This window comes from Mesocricetus auratus, unplaced genomic scaffold (genome assembly GCF_017639785.1).
Source record: "Mesocricetus auratus isolate SY011 unplaced genomic scaffold, BCM_Maur_2.0 Super-Scaffold_100015, whole genome shotgun sequence".
In the NCBI taxonomy this organism is placed as follows: domain Eukaryota; kingdom Metazoa; phylum Chordata; class Mammalia; order Rodentia; family Cricetidae; genus Mesocricetus; species Mesocricetus auratus.
The window spans coordinates 32,789,305-32,803,558 of NW_024429198.1; positions in this window are offsets into that span (position 1 = coordinate 32,789,305).

Sequence of the window (14,254 nt, forward strand, 5' to 3'; positions counted from 1 at the left end):
CTAGGAATTAGAAGCAGTCATCAAAAGTCTCCCAACCAAAAAAAAGCCCAGGTACAGATGGCCTCAGTGCAGAATTCTACCAGAAATTCAAAGAGCAGCTTATACCAATTCTTCTCAAAGTATTCCATGCAATAGAAGCAGAAGAGTCTTTGCCAAACTCTTTCTACGAGGTTTCAATAACCTTGACCCCAAGCCACACAAAGACGCAACTAAGAAAGAGAACTTCAGACCAATATCCCTCATGAACATTAATGCAAAAATACTCAATAAAATACTGGCCAATCAGATCCAAGAACACATCAAAACAATCATTCACCACGATCAAGTAGGTTTCATCCCAGGGATGCAGGGATGGTTCAACATACGAAAATCCATCAATGTAATCCACCATATAAACAAGCTGAAAGACAGAAATCACGTGATAATCTCACTAGATGCAGAAAAAGCCTTTGACAAAATCCAGCACCCCTTCATGATAAAGGTTTTGGAGATATCTGGGATAACAGGAACATACCTAAACATAATAAAAGCTATACACAGCAAAAAAACAGCCAGCATCAAAATAAATAGACAGAAACTCAACGCAATTCCGCTAAAATCAGGAACAAGACAAGGCTGTCCACTCTCTCCATACCTTTTCAACATTGTACTTGAAGTTCTAGCTAGAGCCATACGACAACAAAAGGAGATCAAGGGGATACAAATTGGAAAGGAAGAGGTCAAACTGTCACTATTTGCAGATGATATGATAGTTTACATCAGTGACCCAAATAACTCTTCCAGGGAACACTTACAACTGATAAACACCTGCAGCAAAGTGGGAGACTACAAGATCAACTCAAGAAAATCAGTAGCCCTACTATATACAGATGATAAAAGGGCTGAGAAAGAAATCAGAGAAACATCACCCTTTACAATTGCCACAAACAACATAAAATACTTTGGTGTAATGCTAACCAAACAAGTGAAAGACCTGTATTGCAAGAACTTTGAATCTTTACAAAACAAAATTAAAGAAGCCCTCAGAAAATGGAAAGATCTCCCATGCTCTTGGATAGGTCAGATCAATGTAGTAAAAATGGCAATCCTGCCAGAAGCAATCTACAGATTAAATGCAATCCCCATTAAAATCCCAGCACAAGTCTTCACAGACCTTGAAAGAACAATAATCAATTTTGTATGGAAAAACAAAAGACCCAGGGTAGCCAAAACAACCTTACTCAACAAAGCAACATCTGGAGGCACCACCATCCCTGACCTCAAGTTCTATTATAGAGCTGTAGTCCTGAAAATAGTTTGGTATTGGAACAAAAATAGACAGGTAGACCAATGGAATCCAATTGAACACCCTGATATTAACCCACACATGTATGAACATCTGATCTTTGACAAAGAAGCTAAAAATATACAATGGAAAAAAAGAAAGCATCTTTAACAAATGGTGCTGGCATAACTGGATGTGGCATGTAGAAGACTGTGGATAGATCCATGTGTATCACCATATACAAAACTTAAGTCCAAATGGATCAAATACCTCAACATAAATCCAGCCACACTGAACCTCTTAGAAGAGAAAGTGGGTGGTGCCCTTGAACGAATTGGTGCAGGAGAGAGCTTCCTGAGCATAACACCAGTAGCACAGACAGTGAGATCAACAATTAATAAATGGGACCTCCTGAAACTGAGAAGCTTCTGTAAGGCAAAGGACACAGAATGGGAAAAGATATTCACTAACCCCACATCTGACAGAGGGCTGATCTCCAAAATTTACAAAGAACTCAAGAAGCAAGTCTCCAAAATACCAAAGGATCCAATTAAAAAGTGGGCTACAGAACTAAATAGAGAATTCTCAATAGAGGAGTCTAAAATGGCAGAGAGGCACTTGAGAACGTGTTCAACATCCTTAGCCATCCGGGAAATGCAAATCAAAACAACTCTGAGATACCATCTCACTCATTTCAGAATGGCTAAAATCAAAAACACCAAGGACAATTTATGCTGGAGAGGTTGTGGTGAAAGGGGAACACTCTTCCACTGCTGTTGGGAGTGCCAACTCGTACACCCACTCTGGAAATCAGAAAAATGGGAATAAACCTACCACAAGACCCAGCAACTCCACTCTTAGGCATATATCCAAAAGATTCACATTCATACAACAAGGACATCTGTTCCACTATGTTCATAGCAGCATTATTTGTAATAGCCAGAACTTGGAAACAACCTAGATGCCCCTCAACCGAAGAGGATAGAAAAAAATGTGGTACATTTACACAATGGAGTACTATTCAGCAGAAAAAAAAAGCAATGGAATCCTGAAATTTGCAGGCAAATGGATGACACTAGAAGAAACCATCCTGAGTGAGGTAACCCAGTCACACAAAGAGAAACATGGCATGTACTCTCTCATATATGGATTTTAGACATAGATCTGGGGAGTGCCAGCCTACAATCCCATGGCCAGAGAGTCTGGGAAACAGAACCTTCATTCAGTTGCTGATGGAAGCAGAGGCAGACTCCCACAGCTAAACACTGAGCTGAACTCAAGGAATCCAGGGACAGAGAGGGAGGACTGATGAGCAAAGTGGTTAAGACTGGGCTTGTTTAACCCCCAGAAACAGCTGATCTGACGAGAGTTAGCTCTTGAATCCCAGACTGATAGCTGGGATTCCAACATGGGACTGATCAAGACCCCCTGAACGTGAGTGTCAGTGAGGAGGCCTAGGTAATCTATTGGTCCTTAGATAGTAGATCAGTATTTATCCGGGGTATCCAAAAGGACTTTGGGCACCCATCCAACAATGAGAGAGGCACTCTCACCCTGGACTCTTGGGGGAGGGTCTAGGCCCTGCCCTGGATGAAATGACAGACTATGGACACCCCCATGGAGGGCCTCACCCTCCCTGGGGAAATGAGGGGATATTGGGGGTGTTGGTGGGAGGGCACAGGAGGAGGGGAGGGAAAGGGAGAGGGACCTGGAATTGACATGTGAAGCAACCTTGTTTCTAATTTAAATTTAAACTTAAAAATAAAAATTAAAAAAATAAAAAAGAGGCAGGGGCTACAGCCCTCATAGCATGGAGGAAGTTACAGAAGATTGACTGATCATCACCAGTCTGCCTCCCAAAATAACCTTTGAGAACACAGATCTCAAATGAGAGTTGTAGTTACAGCATTATAGAAGAAGAAAGAGAATATCATACTGACAGAGAAAGATTGGAAAACTCCCTTCACCTGAACTACATGTAGCAGACAGAGGACACATAGGAAAAGCCTGAGATACACAAAAGAAGAGAAAATCAGTGCTAGAAGATGACCTAGTAAGGGTCATGACGCTTGTGGCCCAGTGTTTTGAGAGCACACCACTCCCAAACACACTAACCAATCCTATTCTCTAGAACACTTTTGTCTTTCCTAATTGTCTCTGTCTCTACTACCTTATTGTGTTTCCCTGGTACAATTCTCATTCCTAGAACACAAGAAGTTGGAAATTTCTGCCAGTGTTCCCTAGACTCAGACCTGCTTTTAATAGCAGCTATCAATATTTACAGCTTGCCTCTCTAAGATACAGTCCCTGAGCTCCCTCCTAAGCCTACGTATAAATCTTTTCATCAGTGAGACTGAGAACTGAAAAAGAGAAATCATGGTTCTGCAGTAATACATGTCTTCCTTAATTACGTGGTTGAGACACAAAACCTAGACATCAGTCATGTCACAGAATCTCCAAAAGTCCCCTTGGATAATGGTAACACTTAAAATTCTTTTAATTCATTTCTTGTTTCTCTTTTCTCCCCTTTTTACACCACTTCCTGAACAATATCACCCCGTGTTGTAGCTGTAACATTTAGACTATGAAAACCTCTGAGTTTATTTCCAGTCCTCACATCTCACCTTGAACTTCATTGTTATGCAACAAAGAAAAGTACATACCTGAAATTTTACTGTTTAGTAGATATCTCAAACGTAGCCTGAAAAACTTTTACCCCTTTTCAATCATACCTCTTTGTCCTCTCCTCTTCTACTTTATCTCGGGTGATAGCAGCCCCATCTTTCTAAGCATTGGGGCTATTTCAGTCTTCACTTTCTCACAGTAGAAAAAAAACATAATTGCTGAATAAAAGAATCACTTACTTACAAATATAATATTGCCCTTACCTTATCTCTATCTCGACTACCATTAGAGAATAGTATCATTTCTCACCTGAACCACTGGACCTTACTTTCTTTCCAGCGTGAGTGAGTCTACTGCCAACATGAAAGGAAGCAATCCTTTAGCCAGGCTTGGTGGCACATACCTTTAATCCCAGCACTCAGGAGGCAGAGGCAGTCAAATCTCTGTGAGTTCGAGGCCAGTCTTATGTGCAGAGTGAGTTCCAGGACATCCTCCAAAGAAACCCTGCCTCAAAAACAAAAACAAAAAAAGGAAGCAATCCTATAAACATGCAACCAAATCTTGCTATCCTAAGTTTAAAACCTCTTAATGTCTTACAACCTTGCATCTCATACAAAACCAGTAATGGAGCTGCTCTTACAGAGGACATGGGCTTATTTCCCAGCACACACATGGCACCTCACAAACATCTGTAACTCTAGATTCCTTGGCCTCTGCATGCACATGATACATACACATACATGCAAGCAAAAACACTTGTATGCATAAAGTAAAAATAAATAATCTTTTTAAAGGTATATAAACCATCCACTGTCAGGTCCAAAAGGAACTCTGGGCAAAGGGCTAACAGTGGTGCCTATTAGCATATCAAAATGTTTGCTGCCCTCCAGATTCACTCAGTGCTTGTGGTTCCTCTCAGCTCTTCTCACCATCACCCCGACACACAAAACCCTAAACTTCTCCAGTTCATGGGCTTCCCTTCTCCCAGTTTTCTATTCCTTTATAACCCTTTCATCATTCCTATACAACCACCTTGCAACCCCATATAAACATCCCATCACTCTCTTTGCTCTCTGGGTCTATTGGCCCTTTCTTTTTCTTATCTCTGTGTGTCTCTCCCAACCCACATGGCCTGGTTCAGTCTACTGGCCATGTTTAGTCTACTGCTTTCTCTTCCTGCTCTGGACTCTTGCAAATGCCTCCGGCTGTACTTTCTACAATAAAAACCTTCTCCTCAAGCATGCCTTTAAGCAGTCAGATATTCTCTTTGCATATTTGTTACTAAAATCCCCACTTTATGTATCTGGTGCCAACCCACCTCCCCACTTTATATACCCACAAAATCATTTGTTTGTGCCCTGGTAGCAGTGCAGCTAATTACCTCTACAATTTTGCAGGTACAATACAATAGTCCATTCCACCTCCTAAACTGAAATGAATGATGAAGGCAGCTTTACAAGAAGAGAAATCCCCTGCAGTCCCTCACCACTGGAGACAAGATCATTACACAATGCTTTGCAAACAAAAATGTAGGTTGGTATGCACTTGGTGACACTTCCTTTAATCTCACCCTGAAAGTTAGAAAGGAGGAGGAGAAGCAGCAAGGACATATGACCCCTGATTTCCAGAAGTTGACTAAGAAAACAGGCATTAGCTGTGTAATCTTTGTGCCTTGTCATGGAGAGATATGAAATAATATTTGCATGTCTCCAAGTCCAGCTTGAAAAATCAGTGAGTTTATTGGGACTACTTATATTTACTTACATGAGTTTGGGTAAGGAGGTACTTATAGAAGCATGGCTAACCCAAAAGCAGCTGCTTCACTTATAAAAAGCCCCACCCCAGCCTTGGTACCAGGCTAAAGAAAGTTGCATTGCGGATTCTGGCCCTCAGTAATCCTCTCAAAGATGCAAACACACCTTCTCACCAAGGCAGAACCTGGGTGAGACAGGAGAAAGAGGCTTTGATTCTAGATGAGGATTAGGTGACCTCTCTCTCTCTCTCTCTCCCTCCATCCCTCTCTCTCTCTCTCTGTCTCTCTGTCTCTGTCTCTCTCTCCCTCCCCCCTCTCTCTCCTGTTACGAAGTGTTAATAGCTTCTGAACTGTGTCCATAGAACTAGCTTCACTGTAACACTTTGCTCAGTTCCTCAGCATGACTATACACCAGGGGATTCTGTAGCTCATCACAGCAGCCTGTGATCCAGGATAGCTATGGTCCTGTAACGTCTCCAACACACCTCATTCATACATTCACTAAACAGGGAATCAATCCTTTCCAAGGTCTCTCTCCCCTGCCCCTAGATAAGGTCCTTGAGAGTTACAGGTTCCTCACCTTCACATTCTGCAGCTTTTTAATATTCCTTATCACAAATGTACTTACACTCAGTATAAGTGCACATCTATCACATTGTACTTGTGATTATTCTGCTGTGTCTTTATTTTGCTTTTTTGTTATTTTAGTTTTTTATGTTAATTTTTGAGACAGTGTCTCATGCTTTAACGCACACTGTCCTGGAACTAACTCTATAGATCAGGTTGGCTCTCAACTTACAGCAATACTCCTGCTCCTGCTCCAGCTCCCCAAGTGTTGATTCCAAGCATACACCATCATGTCTAGCTTAGTAACTGTAATCATTCTCTTCATTTTCTTAGTATGGATTTTATAAAATTTTTAAAATCTCATTCAGTTCATAGGTTTCAGAGAATAAAGACATTTATTAGTTTTATAAAACCCTGTAAGTAACTTGAACCACTAGGATGGGAAGCTATAATTCAGGATTATAACTGATGTTATAATAAGACATCTTCTTTCTAACAGTGAAGCAATGAACAGGATGTAAACCCAGATTTCAGGGTATTTTCTTTATGTTTCTGACTAGGAACTAGGTTGTACTAGAGCTTATTTGGAAATGAAATTATGTAATTTTAAGAAGGTACAATTTACATTTATAAAGATTTTTCTTAGATGAGCAATAGAAAATATAATTTAAATAAAAGAAACCTCCCTGAATGTGGGTGTCGGTTAGGAGGCCTGGACAATCTATGGGGCCTCTTGTAGTGGATCAATATTTATCCTAGTACATGAATGGACTTTGGGAGCCCACTCCACATAGTGGGATGCTCTCTCAGGGTCTAGGCCCTGCTCCAAATGTGACAGACTTTGAAGACTCCCCATGGAAGGCCTCACCCTCACTACGGAGCAGAAAGGGGATAGGATAGAGGGCCAGGGGGAGCAGGGGAGGAGGGGAGAGAAAGGCAACTGGGATTGACATGAAAAACAAGCTTGTTTCTAATTTAAATTTAAAAAGAATTAAAAGTTAAGGTACAGAATTTTTTTTTAAAAACGTGTCTCTTCTACTGAAGTTACATAAACTATTTAAGACAGAGAGCAGAGTTCACTTGGGAAAATACAGCATAGCCACTTTGGATTAGAAATATAAACTTAAGTCAATTCTAAAAAGGTAATTTTACCCCCTGCCTACACTACCGATAAACTGGTATTTAAGTCAAAGCCCTGTGACAATCTTGGCTTTGACAGACATAATTTGTAGTCTTTCCAAGAACATACTTTCATTTATATTTCCTCACTAAAAAAGAAAAAACAAAAGGATTGTTAGAACACCCATCATGATAAAAAAATTAAATTTTTTCATGCCTCCTCTTTCTACTTTAAATTGTCATTCTACCCCCAGAATATTGCTTGATAAAATAATTTTTAAAATATTAGCATTCCTGGGAGAGTCTCCTATTATTCTCATTTGTCAGAATAAGATGAGAACTAAGAGGAAATTACATGACTTTCCTGAAGCTATACAATCATTTTACCCTGGCCACTAACTGCCTTCTGATTCAATCCTTCATAATAAAGTCTTCAGCACTATTTAACTGTTTCCTGACACTAGGGATTGATGAAGCTGTAAAACTGTGAGTTAAGTAGATGTTCAGTGACATAAAAGAGTTAAAATGCCTTTAAGGCCCCATTTCAATACTAAAGCATCACAAAGCAAAGAACTAGACACTGTCAAAACCATGGGATCTGGTACTGTTACTCCTTCTTATTATCAATTCCAGCCAGCAATGTTTCAATGATCCAGCTTCTATTTTGGCTAAGTAAGTCTGCCTCTATTCTATTTGAAAACATTTCTTAAAACATGGATAAAGCAATGTTATAAACTTCATTTCAATTTTATGTAGATTTTTATTATTGATTCTCATCAGGGGTGAACATATTTGCTTTCTTTTAGTGTAGAAACCAAACACCAGTTCAGAGAGAATCCAATTTGATGATGCTGAATAAGATAGATAGTCAATACTTTCCACAAATTCTATAGATGATTATTTTATGAACCTTTGGAGGAAAAATGTTATTTATAAAATTTTAAACTGATTCTTTATCACATCTCAATTTACTAAAATATATTAAAGCACTTTCTAAAGAATACATAATAGACATACTCAATGTGCCTTTATTGTGTGCAAACAAATATGAAACCAGCAAGTTAAATATTTACAGTAAACGTTAAATATTTACACTCAGAGAGCTTAATGAATTGATCATGAAACCCATTCCCATCTATTTTAGGTTGAAATGGCTATAGCTTGTTCATGGTTTTAATGTATCCTCTAATCTTTTCCCAGAGCAGATGTATTTTAATATAGTGGAGCAAAATAAAATTCATCTTACAATCTCTGTATGGTACATCAAAGTTGAGTAAGAATACTATTACATGTATAGGTCATTCTTATATGTTTTATCAAGGAGCAGTTTTAAACAAATTTGTTCTTTGCCCTTGATGGTGACAAGTTGGCAACCAGCTTTGGAAAGAAATCTGGGGTTAACTTCAGTCTAGCACACTGTAACTGCAGCTTTCCCTTTGTGAAGATCAGTCTCCCATCAGTGACATATTACAACTGTGTTTTAGACCATCTTAACAAACACATAAAGGCAAAACTTTGCTTCTGCTCCCCTTGCTACTCCTTTACAGATGGGTGTAATATAAAAGACACCTGTAATTTTGTTTTTGCTTAATTTTTTTAGTTTCCCAATTAATCTTCATGTAATGTCAAAGCCACATTTCTGACACATCCTCCTAGGGCTCTGCCTCTTCACAGGATTCTTGTCTTAAATACAAATAAGAAGCACATGGCAAGTGTAATATAAAATGACTAAGGGTTTTGTTATATTATTGTTACCCTTGCAGAAACACTCAACCCCTTAATATCAATTGACCTCTTTTGCACCTGAAACCAAATGGTGTACGTTACTGATATTCCAGCCAAATGCTGTCAGTCTCTATCATTAGTAAACCCAACACCTATGAGAAACAAGACACATACCCAAAGTAATCATGATAAGAAACATCTAACTTGTTCTAAACAGTGGCTTAGTGATGGGTGTTTTGATAAATAAGATATTCTGGGCTGAAGATATCAACAGAGATATAACTGTTATCTTTGTTGAGTCTTTAAAATATTGTCCGAGATGATGACATGGGACAGAGATTAGTGATAAGAAAATAGCATAAATCTTAGCATAAATCAAACTAGCTTCACTAAATTCTTACAGGAATTATAGAAGTAAAAGGATGTGATGCATGTGTGATTAGATCCTGAGAATGAAGACTGAGAGAGTGTGGCATCATCTCACTAGAGGGCATGGAACTACATAGTATTGAGAAAGAGTGGCTGAGAGTGAACCCAGCAGAGATCAAAGAATGAGGGAGACAGAACTGTGGTGATTAAAAACCCCAGTGGCAGCTGTAGGCATTTGTTATGAAGGAAGGTTTGGTAGAGGACAATGTGGAAGAAACAGAAAAACTACAAGCTGACAGAAAAGATAAAAAAAGATGAGGGAGTGAAGTTTATTCTTAGATTTTAGTCAGAAATTTAAAAAATAAAACTGGAAATTTTGGAATAAGGGATACATTTAAACTTTAAGAAAGTATCAGTGCTGAAACTTTTGATTGTTTTTCCTTTTAGAAGAACCCTATGTAGATGAGAAGAAAGGAAAGCAAGAATGGTCCTTGGAATTTTCGTTAAGGAGGAAGAGAGGAAAGGAAATGATAGACAGGGAGTAAAGGGGTGGGCATGTAACAGGTGGATATGGGGAGGAGAGGAGATGCAGTGTTTCTTGGTTGTAAATACAGGTACCTTCTCTGGTTTATTCCACATATCCAGAGATAAAATGACCTACAGCAGAGGCATGTTCCTTGTGAGTAAATTTCATCATAAGGAAACATTACTTCTTTGACGTCTCTTTGCAAAAAGCTTCCAGCTCCATTAACAACACATGTAAAAAATGGAAGCTGGCATCCAGGAATCTTAGTTGCCATTTCTTTTCAACTTTGTCAGTGGTCACATGTCTCCAAGTGTCCTGCCCATGTATGTTAAGATGGCCAGCTCTGCCTCCAACACTCTGTAAAAGAGGCCCCTCATAACTGGAGGAAGACTCAGCAACCAAAACATTCTAATTAGTTTAAGATTAAACTAGAGAAGAACATTTTGTTTTCAACTCATTGAATAGCATGAGAAAATCATTTTCTTAGGAATGAAAATGGTGCTGGAGAAGGAAACTCTTAGTGTGCTTATAGAGAACAATGGAAGAAAACATGTAAGATTCACATCTAATGCCATGAGCACTAAATCATAAAAAAATTTCAGTGGTGAAAGTATCATAGACATTGTCTACAAAATTCAGTGCATGCAAATGGTATGAGACTCCACCAAGACAAGCTGCTGCCTGCATGAGTGTGTCCACTTGGTCCCTCTGGATTTCAGGTGGTCCTGACTAGAACTAAGCAACTGATGTGCAAACCTGTGTCAATTAAAAACACATTGGTACAGGCTGAAAAAGAATCTCCCATACATGAACTTTATTTGACTCTTCTAAAATGCAGTCTTTTCTTGTAAAGAAAACATATAAAAGCAAGGCTACATAATGTGCATGCAATAAATACTAAGTATTTTTAAATCAGTAAAAATTCTTATTCATACTGAGAAGTCGTAAAGCTCAGAAATATTTTTTCAAAGCCAGGTGGTAGGGTACAGACAATTAGATCAGTGCCTGGGTTCTTTTCTAAATGGTTAAAATTTTTAGAATCTGAGTGTGGTAGTTTGAATAAAAAATGGCCCCCAACAACCTATAGGGAAAGCACTATTAGGAGGTATGACTTTGTTGGAGGAAGTGTGTCATTAGGAAGCAGGTCATGAGGTCCCACTACATCAAGTGTGGCAATCTCCTCCTACTACCTGAAGATATGGATGTAGAACTTTCAACTAACTCTCCAACACCATGTCTACCTGCATGCTGCCATGTTCCCACCATGATGGCAATGGACTGAAACACTGAACCATAAGCCACTCCCAGTTAAATGCTTCTCTTTATAATGGTTGCAGTGGTCATGGTGTCTCTTCACAGCAATAAAAACTGTAACTAAGACACTGTGTTCCTTAAAAATTATCTCCTGAATACCTTTATCAGAAATTTTGTAAACATCATAACAACTTCTAACATACATTCAAGGATAGCACAAAAATGAATAGCATGGTGTGCTCACAATGTCATGATGAACTCAAAAGATGACTCCATTAACATAAATTTCTCTACAAATTCTTGTCCATAAAAGGTACTCTTTGGTCAATCTGGATCTGTCCCTAAAACTCCATGTGTCTAGGCAGAGAGAGTATCCCACTATGTGGAATGGACTCCCAAAGTCCATTCCTATACTAGGGATAAATACTGTTCCACTACCAATGTAGGGAGAGATTTTAGGTGACTGTGCCACTGACCACACCCAATTTGGGTGTGGCTAGAGGCACATATGGATGTGGTAATAAAAGGTGGTGCAGGAGAGACACATGCTCTCTTTCAGGCTTCCGGTCCAGTATGGGAAAGCTGCTGACTCACCTGGGTTGCCAGTTTCTCTTGTAAGTACTTTCCACAATAGTTACCTATACCCTCATCAAGTGTGCCGTTTATTTTACAGTTTAGTGTCAGAAGTAGGATAATTGTGCACATTAGCAGACCCATACAGAAAACAACACACAAAAGCTTATATACTATTTAAAGTAAGTAACAGCTCAAAATATAAAGCATATGAAATACTATGCCTACTCCAAGGTTAGCCGACCTAGGACAAAGCAACATTTACTTCTTCAGACTTTTCCTTCACCACTGTTTAACAGTGGCAACAATAAAACCCAAAATCTAAAGGTCCAAATACAGATCAGTCACTCTGCACGTTGTGCCCCACCCCCAACAACAGAAGTCTTTCACATTTTCTTCCCCTTCCTTTAAAAAGTGGGGGGAGTCTGACTAGAAAGCCATGTCATAGCAACCATGGCATAACACTGTATCTCCTCAGAGAACTACAATTGCCAAGATTTTAATGTGCTTCAGGGGAAATCCTGCTGGAATAAACAGCAATGGCTGTTTTCCAGTAAATATGGAATGAAAGCTAATTTTTACCTCAATCTGAGAAAGAATCTCAGTGCTTAGAGACACAACTGCTGCACATCTGACAACTGCAACAACCACCCAGAACACATGAAGAATGCCCCCACAGTCGGCCACAACAGGATGAGCATCCTTCAGAGTTCATTGTGGTTTTTTGTAAGGTCTTCCCCGTAATTGGTAGCCTGGCTTCCCACAAACATTCTCCAGTTGTCTAGAATCTCCTCCATGGTTAGCATCTCAGCCTTGTTTTCCTCTGACTTGTAAACCAGGTGCCAGGCCTCAGCCTGTGCACAGTCATAGTCCTGAGGGAGGATCATGTGGCAGGTACTTTGGCCATTAAAAATAAGATTGGCACCATTGGAGGAATGGGTCCTATATACACCTAACCTTGAATATAAAAGTCAGGATACAGAAGCTTGTGTAAGAGAAGCGATTTCTACAGCTCTGAAAAGGCACCAAGATGCCAAATGCCTTAACCGTGATGATATAGAAGCTTGGGGAGGAGAGGAAATCTCCAGAGGTTTCAAAAGACATAGAAATAGTAAATGCTTTAACTGTGGTAGACTAGGACAACTTAGTAGGAACTATAGACAAAGCATTCCTAGAAATAATGCTTTTCCCAGAAATACTTCAAACAGAAGGCCTCAGCCTTCTGGTTTGTGCAGGAGGTGTAGAAAGGGAAGACACTGGACCAAGGAAAACTGGTCGACCACAGACAAACAAGGTAACCCTTTACAATCGAGAAATTCATCGAGGGGCCTCTCAAAGGTCTCCATGTCAAAAGTAGTCAGGTCATTCCCAGTAACAGTGGAAGACAGCCTCTCCCAGGACAATTAGAAGATACACTGCCTATTGTAAATAATACAGCACTAGATGATATGTTAGCTACAGAGGATGAAACAAATGTAACTGAAGGAAATAAAAAAAATTCGATTCAGGATCACAGACTCAAGTTATCAGTTAAAGTGAATAATAAGGTGATTACCGGAATTTTAGGCACTGGAGATGATGTCACCATCATAACTCAAAAGTGTTGGCCCTCGTCGGGTGGCGGTGGTGCACACCTTTAATTCCAGCACTCGGAAGGCAGAGGCAAGCGGATCTCTGTGAATTCGAGGCCAGGCTGGACTGACAGCCTCCAAAACAATACAGAGAAATCCTGTCTCGTAAAATCAAAAAAAAAAGTGTTGGCCCCTAAAAGACATAAACATTCAATTCTTAGGGATTGGAACCCTATCTCAAGTAAAACAGAGCACAAGATCGGTTGTCTATATTGGGCCAGAAGGACAGAAAGGAAGATTGAGGCCATATGTCGCAGATATTGCTAAAAATATCTGGGGTCGTGATCTATTACAGCAATAGCATACACAGATTAACATTCATCCTGTATCAGATATGAATCATAAACAAGCTCTTGGTGGTAGAAAAAAAATATTGTAAGGCACTACAGAAAACAGATGCCAAACATACAGGCTGTAAAGAAACACGATGCTAGTGCCACACCTACAGAGGGACCAAAAGCTCTACCCTTAAAATGGCTAACAGATGAACCTTTCTAGGTAGGTTAATGGCCTATGACCTCTGAGAAGTTAGAGGCTTTGGAAAAGTTAGTTCAGGAACAGCTAAATGCTTGACATATTAATGAATCAACCAGCCCAAGGAATTCCCCTGTATTTGTTATCAAAAAAAGTCTGGTAAATGGAGAATGCTTACTGATCTGAGAGCCATCAATAAAGTAATTCAGCCTATGGGCTCTCTACAGCCTGGGATTCATTGCCTTCTATAATACCTTAAGGATGGCCAATTATAGTAATAGAGGTAAAAGACTGCATCTTCACTATACCTTTAAAAGAAAAACATAGAGAAAAATTTGCCTTCACAGTGACTATCTAAAACAATTCTCAACCAG